Raw genomic sequence first — 12,013 nt, forward strand, 5'->3', positions numbered from 1 at the left:
ATGGAACCCAATGCAGGATTTGGGACCATGGGAGCCCAACCTGAGCCAAAACCTAGAGTTTTTAACGAGTTGTGCCACCCAGGTGCCCCTGTTTCCCACTTCATTTAGAAGGATTTAGAGTTAATAAATACGTGTTTGAAACCTGGATGCATCACATACTATCACAGCTGATAGCCAGTCGTATACATCTTAGTTTTCCTTTCTCCAGCCCACAACCATCCATTGTCCAGGTCCCTGCCGCGGACATCTCCAGGATCCTCAACTGAAAGGTTGAAGCAGAACCCAGGTTCTCTAGCACGAGCTGGTATCTGTTCTGAGTGGCCAGTGCTGGTACAGCACTAGTTATTAAATATTTTTAATTTCACCCTTATTATATCTATGACTTTAATTAAGTTACTTATCCTTTCTGAGTCATCTTCTCATCTTTAAAATGGGGATAATAATACCTGTTTTACAAGGTGACTTTGTGCATTCATCAAATACCTTGTGGAGGGCTTGCCCTCTTTTCAGCACTGACTTAAGTGCTTGGGATATATCAGTGAACAAAACAAAAATATCCATACCTAATGGAGCTTGTGTTCTAGTATTATGAGGATGAAATGAAAATTAATGTTAAAAGTTCGGTATGGTGCCAGACGCACAGAGGTACGCACACTGTTTTAGTCCTCTTGATTCCTTGCCACACTTTTCCATCAGGGCCAAAGGGCCACGGGGAGTATGGGAACAGGGAAAGGGTGAAGTCAGTACTAGTAACGGGGTGTGGCTTCCCCAAAGAGGACTTGTGTCCTGACTACATTGCGTGGCAATACAAATGAAATAGGACGCTTATAATTTTTTTTGTAAAAAATGCTAGCTGACCCTGTGCTTGATAGTCTTGGTTGTCTTCCTATGCTTTCATTTCCTCGCATCTACTTTGGATATAGTTCTGTTCATTCACATCGTCAAGTCCTTTCTGATTTACTGACTGAGGTACCGAGGTGCCCCTGTCACCTCTACCTACTCGGTCTTCACTCCTTAAATCTTGTTAGTCTTTCTGTTCTCAGTTCAAGTGCTGCAGTCCTTCTATCAGTGACCTCTTGTTTATTCTTTTTCTGCTCAGCTTCCTTAGTCACATTTGTTAAGACCAGATAAACTCAATGGGCTCATGGCCTCATTGGCCTGGGTTCAGATCCTAATTCTACAACTATATGGCCTTGGGCAGGTTTCTTCCTCTTCAAAATGATGTAATATTTACATTTTCAAGTTATCGAGGAATTAGAAAGCTGCAACACCTAGCATACTGTCAGGATATAGGGTGAGAGTTAAGTAAAAAGTAGCTCCTGTTACTGGTATTTTTAAAAAAAGTGTCCCTTCATTTCCCCTGGCATTATATTTTCCTTCCTATTTTCCTGAAAGTCCCATTCCTTATGAGTTGGCTTTGTTGATTTTGTGTTTTCTTTCCAATATTATGGCTGTTGCTCTTAATAAAATCTCATGTCTTGTCCCCTTTATAATTGATAATTTCAGGTATTTATCTTTAGTCTGCTTTCTCTCGAGTGTCAGATGTGTCTAGCTGTGTACTAGACATGACACATTTGTGTCAAATGAAGAGGCATCATAATTAGAAAGGAGTGTATTGAATCTGTGGAGGAAACGGTCTCTCTTACCTGCAAACTTGTTTAATTTGTGAAGTTGGAAACTTTTGAAGGATTCTCTTTACTTTTGGACACCTGATGATCCTTTATAATGGAGGAGAAAACTCTTTCTGTTCAGAAATAACACATAACTCTTGTCAACTAACAGGATTTTTCATGTGATTCTGGAGAGAATATATAACACCTGTTTCCAAAGAAAGCAAGAAAAATACTGTATCCCCCCCCCCCCAAATGTATTTTGTTCAAACTGAATTGAACACCAAATAAAGAACATTCCTTAAGTTTGGAATGAATACAACTTCTAAAAACTGCTCCGGTAACACAAAATAGTAAAGAGCCAAAAAATTTTTATTTACTTTTAACCTAGGATTGCTAAAAGGGGAAAATGAAAGGGTTTGTAGAAGCAAATTTCACAAAAGTAACTGTAGACTTACTTGTTAGACTCAGGTATGCTATATGTAGAAAAATGCACAAACATGGTTAAATTTACATATGCTGATTTTTTAAATTCTTTTTCAAAGGGAGAATATTTCTTACATAAGGGTTTCATCCTTTACCCTTTTTGGTAAAATATGAGCTCCTAGAAGCAGATCCCTCTTTGTTTATTTTTCTTGTAAGTTTTGCTGAGGTTTCACATTTCTCTTCTGTAGTTTACAGCAAAGTGTGCTTAGACATTAGGATGTCTTAGCCCACACATGGTAGATTAAGATGTATCCTAGTTCACCCAGAGCAATTCCACCTTCACCCCCTCAATCTGACCCAAGGAGATCAGTTGTTTGTCTATATATGCAGATCAGCTTAGGCTCATAGAATCCTGGACTTGACTGAAAGGGACCTAAGAGATAATGTCATTCTTCTTTCTCATTTGTAGATAAGGAAACTGAGATCCTGGTGGTTAGACTCCTGTCCTAAAAAAAGAGGTGGTATGATGTGGTGAAAAGAAAAGGAACTTTTTGTTAAAATGCAGGCTTCCCTGCTTACCACCTGTGTAATATTGATTATTTGCCCTAGTATATAGCCCCAAGCTGTGTACTCTTGGGTGAGTTACTTAGTGTCTCTGAGTTTGTGGTAAGATTTAGTCCAGAAATATAGGTAGGGCATTTTAATAATTTGCTGTATTGGTGTTTTTCTTTTGTCTTCTTAAGCCTTTAACAATAGTGATCATTTCATTAACCTGTAGAAACTCATTTACTCTCATTGATCTGACTTTTGCTACTTTTTCTATTTCATTAGTTTTTGATCTATATTCTTTCACTTTCTTGAGATTTAAAAATAAGTTATTGTGCTGAATGCTTATTTCCTCTTTTCTAGTGTATAAATTTAAGGTTCTTCATTTTTATGTGTAGTATTTTAGCTCTATAAGCTTTGATTTGTTGTATTTTCATTGTTCATTTCAATCTATTTTGTGATTTTCGTTTCGACTCTTCTTGACCTACAGTTTAGTGACTTTAAAGTTTTCAAACCTACATATTTTAGAGGACTGACTTTTTTTCCCCCCCGTTCATGGAATTATTGGAGATAATACATAGACAAATACTTGGCAAATAGTAGGTATTGAACAAATGTTTTCACTTTTCCTTAGAGAATTAAAATTGTGTTTTTGAAACTAGGACAGGAAACAGGAATTGTAATTAGCATAACTAATATTAAAAATGACTTTGGTTCTATAATAGAACCAGATAAGAAGACAATGTATAGAGGGGTCGCGTGGGTGGCTCAATCGTTAAGTGTCTGCCTTTGGCTCAGGGCGTGATCCTGGTGTTCTGGGATTGAACCCCACATCAGCCTCCTCCGCTTGGAGCCTGCTTCTTCCTCTCCCACTCCCCCTGCTTGTGTTCCCTCTCTCGCTGGCTGTCTCTCTGTCAAATAAATAAATAAAATCTTAAAAAAAAAAAAAGACAATGTATAGAGAGCAAAGAAAGATGGGAAAAGGGTACAAATGGGAAGAGGAGAGGTGGGAAGGAGAATTAGGGGAAAATATAGGACTCTCAAGGTGAATTAATTCTCATCTTCTTTAAGATAATATTCTTTTGATCACTTTCATCTGTGGGCTTTAGAACATTAATTATTTTTATTATATTTTGCCATTAATTATAATTAATTTATATATTTTTTTACTAGAGAGTTGGAGAGGGACAGAAGGAGAGGGAGAGAGAGAGAATCTTAAGCAAGCTGCATGCTCAGCTCGATGCAGGACTCAGTCTCACAACCCTGAGATCATGACCTGAGCCGAAATCAAGAGTTAGATGCTTAACTGGCTGAGCCACCCAGGCGCCCTTATTTCTTAAACCTTTAAATTGAAGTGTCCATAGATGACTATTTGTTGGGGTGTGTATGTACAGGTTATGAAACTGTGTGGCAAAAGTTCATATGTTTTTGATGTGAGGGTCCATAGTTTCATTAGAATCTTAAAGGGGTCCATGAATCCCAAGAAGTTAAGAACAACTACTTTAGAGACTTTACCATGTTAGATAACTTGAGAAGCCTACCTGGAAAGAATTATGTTTTTTCCTGCTGTCACATTAATGACCGCAACCCACTTGAAAGAGTTGAGTGTTCTTTATGATTCCTCATGTTAGAGGCAGATGACCCAGTGGGTTTGCTAAGAACAAAATTTAACTTTTATTGAGGTGAAATTTAAAAATAGGTATTTCATAAGCATAAATACTGTGATACTTGGTGTAAATTACTACTAATCAAAGACTTAAGATTTTGTATTTTTATATAGATAATCCATGTGTTTGTGGCTTCTACTGAGGATAGAATTAATTCTGGGAGTAAGGAAGTAGTTGTGGAGATGGAGTGCTGTAAAGAAAGGTGAGCTTTGGGCAGCAAGAGATAGGAAGGTGCTCTGCTGGGTTCAGAGATAAACTTCACCCAGGACAGAAGAGTCGGGGAGATCTGAGGTTGATGAGGGAGGTGGGAGGGTATCCCAGACCATCTTGTCTGGATTTCTTGCTTCCCCTTACAGAAGGGGTAGTTGCTTGGAGAGAAAAGCCAGCTCAGGATTCTAATATTTGGAGGATGGAATAGGGATAGTTTCTTTAAAGGAAGGCAACCAAAGGATGCATGTGAGAGAATTTCATTTTGAGCACTCCCTCACGATAAAACTTAACGCTTATTGAGGTACTTCATAATTATTTGCTTTTAAGTTTTTGGAATCATAATTAGTTTTGCTGTGTTTTAAGTGTTAATACAATTTAGAAACTTGATGGCTCTTAACCTGTTAATTTTTAACCCCCTAAATCTGCATTATTCAGTATGAGAGTCTCTAGCTATATTTAAGATGAAATTAGTTAAAATTAAGTAAAGTTGAAAAGTCAGTCCTTCTTTCCCACTAGCCACATATCAAGTGATCATAGCCACATGAAGCTAGGGGACTACTGTCCCCTTGGACAGCGTATTGTATTGGACATTTTTGTCATCACAGAAACTTCTTTTGTACAATACTGCCTTAAATGAAATTATTTCCTTTCCTCTCCATCAGAATAACTCTGGTTTATATTAATATATAATCAATTTTGAGAATATTTTAAATCAAAAACTTGAAAGGCTCACTAGAGTAATACAGATGGTCCCCAATTTACAGTGGTTCCATTTACGATTTTTTGACTTTCTGATGGTGAGAAAGCAATAGGCATTCAGTAGAAATTGTACTTTGAGTTTTGAATTTGGTTCTTTTCCTGGGCTAGTGATACGTGGTACAGTCCTCTCTTGTGATGCTGGGCAGTGGCAGTGAGCTGCTGCTCCCAGTAAGTCATGGGATCACAAGGGTAAATGACTGATATACCTAAAACCATTCTGTGCCCATACAGCTATTTGGTTTTTTACTTCCTGTGCTGTATTCAATAACTTACAGGAGATAATCAACACTATTGCAAAATAGGCTTTGTGTTAGATGATTTTGACTAGTTGTAGTCTGATGTAAGCGTTCTGAGCATGTGTAAGGTAGGCTAGGCTTACGTAAGCTATGATGCTCAGTTGAGGTTTATTAATAGATTTTTTACTTAACATATTTTCAACTTATGATGGGTTTATTGGGCTGTAACCCCATCATAAGATGAGGAAGATCTTTATTTCTTGTTAGATAATTAAAAAGGCAGTGCCACCCTTTAGAATGATTTGTTTGGCCATTTTAGAAGATTTTTTTCAAGAAGTGGTGACTAAGATGAGTGTATTTTTTATGGCTTAAATTTGACTGTCTCTACTAAACTGATGACCATCAGGATTATTTCCACTCTCTATACAATAAGTATGTCCTGGGAGAGCCTAAAATGTTATAACAAAATTTCTAAGGGGAAAACTACTTTTGTTCTGTACACTTTTTAGGGGATGTTAGACATAGAGTTTTGATTTATCTGCTTAATATGTGATAGATCATCATAGCGCTCAAAAGTTACGAGAGCGGAGACCCCAAAAGTAATTATTTCACTGTGAGTGTACTTCTCTCTGATCCTATCAATCAGGTATAAAAAATGAAGGGGTAATTTTATTGCTCTGTTTTTTTGTTTTAAACAGAGTAAAATAGGCTTTTCCTTTGTCCTGGTTTCAGACAATCTCTTTACCATAGATAGGACTTTCTCAGGTAGGTTGCATGTATAGCATAATTTCAGGAAACACAATGAAAAACTTCTTCATGGTGATAAAGTATTTTTTAAATTTCAAAATGAATTATTTTGGTCTTTTGTTTTATTGTAAAATATTCAAACATGGAAGTATATACAGTAGGAAATCAGTTTTCTTCCTGATTTGTATGAATACCATCTCTGGGCATAACTGCTTTAAAGTTGGTGATATTTTCTAGGCTTTCCAATGACTATTTAGATACAAACACATAATTTGTTTTATGTAAGTGAAATTATACTGAATATAGTGTTTTTATAGATTTTTTTTTTAAGATTTTATTTATTTATTAGAGAAAGAGAGACAGAGAGGGAACACAAGCAGGGGTGTGGGAGAGGGAGAAGCTTCCCGCTGAGCAGGGAGCCTGATGCAGGGCTCGATCCCAGCACCCTGGGATCATGACCTGAGCCGAAGGCAGATGCTTAATGACTGAGCCACCCAGGTGCCCCTTTATAGATTTTTTTTATTACTTAACAATATATTGGACATATTTTTATTTATATGATCCATACTCATTGATTAGGTTTAAAATTTTTTTTCCCAGATTTTATGGTAGTAAGTCTGAAGTATAAATACAGATTTTAAAAAAAGATCTATTTATTTATTTGAGAGAGACAGAGAGCGAGAGGGAGAGAGAATCTTAAGCAGACTCTGCGCTGAGCATGGAGCGTGACGTGGGGTTCGATCCCACAACCCTGAGATCAGGACCTGAACTGAAATCAAGAGTCAGACACTTGACAAGTGCACCACCCAGGTGCCCCAGTATGTTTTTATATGAAGATAATATACAGTTGTATGTGCAGCTGCCTTAGCATGATGGTGACGTATAATAGATGCTCAAAACATGTTAGTTTTTTTTCTTCTTTCTGGACATATATGAGAAGGGCCATGGAAGGTGATTGACTGTTTTGAGTAGTGAAAATTATAAGGATTCACAGTAAAAATCCACAACCATGGCATTAATCTTTTCACTATAAAGGAAACCTTTCTCCTAAGGATGTTTGTGTTTTGTGATTGGGGTTTATAAATTGCTGCAAGACTAGCAGGATTGCTATTTAAGAGTCATGTAAGTTAGGCTGCCCTGATTATTTTAGGTGCTTCCGGTAAGAGCAAATATTTTTTATTAGTGAAAGAGACACCACATTATGATTCATCCTTTTTACTGAGACTGCACAGTATAGTATGTATTATAGAGTTGTACAGTATGTGAAAACATTTTATGTGGGAATCTTGGAACAAAGTTCTTTGCTAACTTTGAAGATGTTTAGAGGCAGGTGCTGAGACTGGAAACCCAACACTACTATTAGGGGTAGGATAGGTAAATGTGTGCTTTGTGATAAAGTTTCAGATCTAATTGTTTCTAGTGGTTCTGGACAAAAGTCTGGGAAAAGATGGATCTGGAGCTGATTGTTAATTTGTAAAGTCCTGTCTTGAAGTATTAATGCTTTATACTTTCCATTGTCTCTTTTTCACATCTGATACTTATGCTTTTCTGCAGGGAAATTGTGGGCCTCTGTTTTGGGTAAATTAGTAAAGAGGATTGGTTTGGGGCCTCAACTTCTTTTCTCCCTGGGAAAAGAGTAAGGGGTGCTGCCAGGAGAAGGGCTTCTACGGTAGCCAAGACTGAAGCTTTGTGTGGAGGTAATGCTGGACTGTACGGGCATTGCCCTCAGGATTCCAGGAGTTTGTAGAACTATAAATTTCTTGTGGCAATCAACGTGGATATATCAGTCTGTTTATCTTTATTTGTTAGCACTTTTGCATTCCTAGTCGTAAACATGCTTGAGAAATAGTTGTTAGAATATAGAATTGGAAGTGCTTCCCTAGCATGTTCTTGAGCTTCAGATTGTTAATTCGTTTTCTGTTTTTGTTTTTGGGTCTTTTCTTGATTTTATTTGTTTAAATTTTTCTTTCCAAAATACTCAAGTTACTTAAAACGTTTGAAAACCTAAGTTTATGGTTACAAAAGTTTTATGTGCCTCAGAGTATTTTGCTCACTTGTTTATTCACTTGTTAATTTATTCATTCAACAAATATTCCTTGAAGTACTTATCATAAGCAGGATTGTGGAAGGAATGCTAACAGATAGTCATCTACTCAAAGGAAAAGTGGAAAATGTATTCTGGAGAGATACTGGAGGCTGAATGTAGGTCAGTAGAAGTGTGTGTGTGTGTGTGTGTGTGTGTGTGTGTGTGTGTGTGTAAGAGAAAGACACATATCTATGTATACATATCGAGAGACATGGCCCATAGTTCTCTCCTAAACATTTTTAGAATCTGTTTCTTCTATTCCTGTTGTTACTTCTCTATTTCAGGCCCTCAGCATCTCTCATACACGCTTGTATTTCTTGGATCTGGACTTTCCCTGTATTCTAACTTTACACTGCTTTTTTCTTTATATGGCTCTTTTCAGAGTTTTTCCCCCTGCTGAAACACAGACTGGATTGTGTGTCTCCTGTTACCCACAGAATAAAATCCAAAGTTCCTAATAGATAGTTTCAGTATAGATTCTGTCAGTCCGTTTATGAAGCTCTCTATAGTTATCCACTTACAGTTATTGTCTATTCCAGAGACCCTAACCGGTTTTACCTTGTCCTGATACATGGTTCTGGGATGTATTGCATTTCCTTCTGTGGACCTGTTCTCGTCATTGACTTCTTTGCCCTCAGTGCAAGGAGGCTGACTTTGCCCTTTGACTTCTAGATGTGTTTGGACAATGGGAAATATTGGCAGGAGGAGAGTAGGGTTGCTGTGTTTATTCTTCTGGCTTCCTCCTGCCACTTCATGTCTTGTTGACTTTTCTAGAGGTTATAGTTCTTATGAAGCTGCCCTCTTTGTACTTTTCAGGCGTAGGTGCGGTAGCAGCTTCAGGAGGTTGTACTGTCTCTTAACTCTGACCATCATCCTTATCTTGCAAATAATCCTTTATTAAGCTGTTCTTAAATTACCCAGTTTAAGGGTGCTGTTTCCTGCTGGGGTCCTGAATGCTGCATTGTCTAAATAACTCTAAGCTTCACTTTTTTTTTTTTTTTTAAGGATTTTATTTATTTATTTGACAGACAGCCAGCGAGAGAGGGAGCACAAGCAGGGGGAGTGGGAGAGGAAGAAGCAGGCTCATAGTGGAGGAGCCCGATGTGGGGCTCGATCCCATAACGCCGGGATCACGCCCTGAGCCGAAGGCAGACGCTTAACCGCTGTGCCGCCCAGGCGCCCCTAAGCTTCACTTTTGCTTGTAATTATAGCTGTTACTTTCCTGTAGCACTATCTCTTTTATTAAACATTTTTTTGGTGAGTTCTTATTCATTTGTCTCCCCTTCCAGTCTTTTTTCCTCCCCGCTCCCCTGGCACTATGGCTGCCAGATAATAGGAATTGAAATGTCTGAATGAATAAGAGGTGGAGATTTTCAAGGGATTTGAATTTCCCTGGATAGCATAATATTTACTTAGATGTCTGAAATAGGGTCTTTTGAGAAAATAGGGGGAGGTAGTAGATACTGAAGTCCATTTAATCACTTTGATAATGCCTAGATTTTTATTTCATTCTTTTCATAAAGTAAATTTAGCGCTTTTTATTTATTTATTTTTTTAAAAGATTTTATTTATTTATTCGACAGAGATAGAGACAGCCAGCGAGAGAGGGAACACAAGCAGGGGGAGTGGGAGAGGAAGAAGCAGGCTCACAGCAGAGGAGCCTGATGTGGGGCTCGATCCCATAACGCCGGGATCACGCCCTGAGCCAAAGGCAAACGCTTAACCGCTGTGCCACCCAGGCGCCCCATTTAGCGCTTTTTAAAAACTATTGCTTCAACCTATTTTTTTAAGGTTTCAGGTGTGCTTTATTTCTTCAGTCATGACATATTTTAATGGGTGCACAGTGCTTTTACTTGACATCAATTATGAGTTGGTTTTGAAACAATTCAGTATTACACCAGCTGGGATGATTACTGATCTCTCCATTTCTTTGGGGTGATACTGCCAACAGGGGACAAGATTCATTCTGTTCCAGTTTGTGTTGCTGCATATGCACATACAGCAACACAGAAAGTGGCTCCACTCCTAATATAGCATTACCATATTTGTCATGGAAGTCAGGTGTCCGGTTCTGGTGGCTCTGCATTGCCATTGCTTGCTGCATGCTTTGTTTTTGTTTTAAGATTTTATTTGTCAGAGAGAGAGGGCGTGTGCGCGTGCACAAGCAGGAGCTGCAGGCAGAGGGAGAAGCAGGTACCACTGAGCAGGGAGCCTGATGCGGGCTGGATCCCAGGACTCTGTGATCATGACCTGGGCTGAAGGCGGACTCTTAACCGACTGAGCCACCTAGGCATCCCTTGCTGCATGCTTTGATCTTGAAGACAACTTAGAGCATTTTTGGCCCTGGGAAACATCCTGAAGCTGAAGACAGGATGGTGCAACTGCAGCTGCTGGTTTGGTACAACTTCATGCCAAGTCCCCTTGCAAAGAGCCCTGAAAAACCTGGTGCTCCTACATACTAAAAATTGACATTAGTTTCTCTTTAAGATGCATTTGAGATTAATTCCATTTATTCTTTTGGGATATTTTGCAATACCATGTCTTTAAGGATGAATGTACTATATCTATTATGGGAGAGATTTCAATTATCACTTTATCGAAGGAGAATATAGGAAGCATATATATCTATCGAGGTATTCATTTATCTGTCTTCCTCAGTATGTCTTAGAAGGGATGCACTAAGAGCAGACATACAGTAGCTAACAAGTGTTCTTAGCAAGAACTTTTAAAAAGTGACTTCTCATATGGAAATTTTAATTAAGAAAAAAATACCCTAGAATTATGATTAGGGTCAAAAATAGTTTCTATATCCTTTATATAAGGACATACCTATTCTGTGAAAGGGTTTATTTCAGGAAGCATCTTCCTATAATACTAACTTGGACACAGTACTCTCCATTACTATCCCAAAAAATTGCTATTGAAAATAATCTCTATAGCAGAGAATATATTTTTCTTTTTTTTTCCCTTTCTTTAAAAAATTATTAACATATAGTATACTATTTGTTTCAGGGGTACAGGTCTGTGATTCATTGGTTTTACACAATACACAGTGCTCATGACAACACTTGCCCTCCCCAGTGTTCATCACCCAACCACTCCATTCCTTTGCTTTTTAAAATAGAGGTATTTGTTTACTCTGGGGGGTTAGATTTGCCCCTGTGTGTGTGTGTGTGTGTGTGTGTGTGTGTGTGTATTTATCTGTCTTAGTCTTCTTGGGTTGCTGTAACAGTATGCCATAGACTGGGTGGCTTAAACAACAGAATTTTATTTTTTAATTTCTGGAGGCTGGAATTCTGGTATCAGGATGCTACCATGATTTGTTTCAGGTAACGACTCTCTTCCTGGCCTATAGATAGCTGCATTTTCCTATATCTTGTCATGGCCTTTCCTTGGTGCATGTACATAGAGAGAGAGAGAGATCTTTGTTTTCCTCTTCTTATGAGACCAGTCCGACTGGTTTAAGTTATTAGATTTATAACCTCATTTAACCCTAATTACCTCCTAAAAGACCTGCCTCCAAATATGATAAACTTGGAGGTTAGAGCTCCAAAATAAGACTTCTGGGGGCCCCAGAGTTCAGGTCATAGGGATGTGCTTGTATACATACGTATATATAAAGTGTATGAGCAATAGAGGAAATAATTGTGATATATTTAACTTGAAGAAAGATATTCATGCTTAGACAATGACAGTCTAGTATTGAAGTTCATTATTGAAGTTTCT

At 38.0% G+C, this 12,013-nt stretch overlaps 1 protein-coding gene and 1 pseudogene across 3 annotated transcripts in view; one reads left to right on the forward strand and one right to left on the reverse strand.

Moving 5' to 3' along the window:
* PLPP1 (phospholipid phosphatase 1) overlaps positions 1 to 12,013 on the forward strand; it is a 93,004-nt gene that overhangs the window by 16,567 nt on the left and 64,424 nt on the right. The window lies entirely within an intron of this gene.
* LOC148110090 (cytochrome c oxidase subunit 7B, mitochondrial-like) lies at positions 10,198 to 10,641 on the reverse strand (annotated as a pseudogene).

The sequence above is a fragment of the Ursus americanus genome, chromosome 5, assembly GCF_024610735.1.
Source record: "Ursus americanus isolate L20-20 chromosome 5, mUrsAme1.1.p, whole genome shotgun sequence".
NCBI classification, from domain to species: domain Eukaryota; kingdom Metazoa; phylum Chordata; class Mammalia; order Carnivora; family Ursidae; genus Ursus; species Ursus americanus.